The following is a 218-nucleotide window of genomic DNA, read 5'->3' as shown; positions in this document are numbered from 1 at the left end:
TTTTCACGGCCCCGTCACCACAGAAAATAAAACGCCAACAAAAGAGGTCATACTTCACCCGTGACCTACCATGACCCCTGAACAAAGGCACACGCGAGTAGGTGGGGGAATAAGAGATCACCTGGCGTCGATTTAGCTTACACCTGGATTTTTTCTTGACATGTGAAATGCATCTATCTAAACAAAGGAAAAGTCGTATACACATGTGTATGTGTATG

The sequence above is a fragment of the Penaeus monodon genome, chromosome 28 (genome assembly GCF_015228065.2).
Source record: "Penaeus monodon isolate SGIC_2016 chromosome 28, NSTDA_Pmon_1, whole genome shotgun sequence".
Classification (NCBI taxonomy): Eukaryota; Metazoa; Arthropoda; class Malacostraca; order Decapoda; family Penaeidae; genus Penaeus; species Penaeus monodon.
This window is presented reverse-complemented; position numbering follows the sequence as displayed.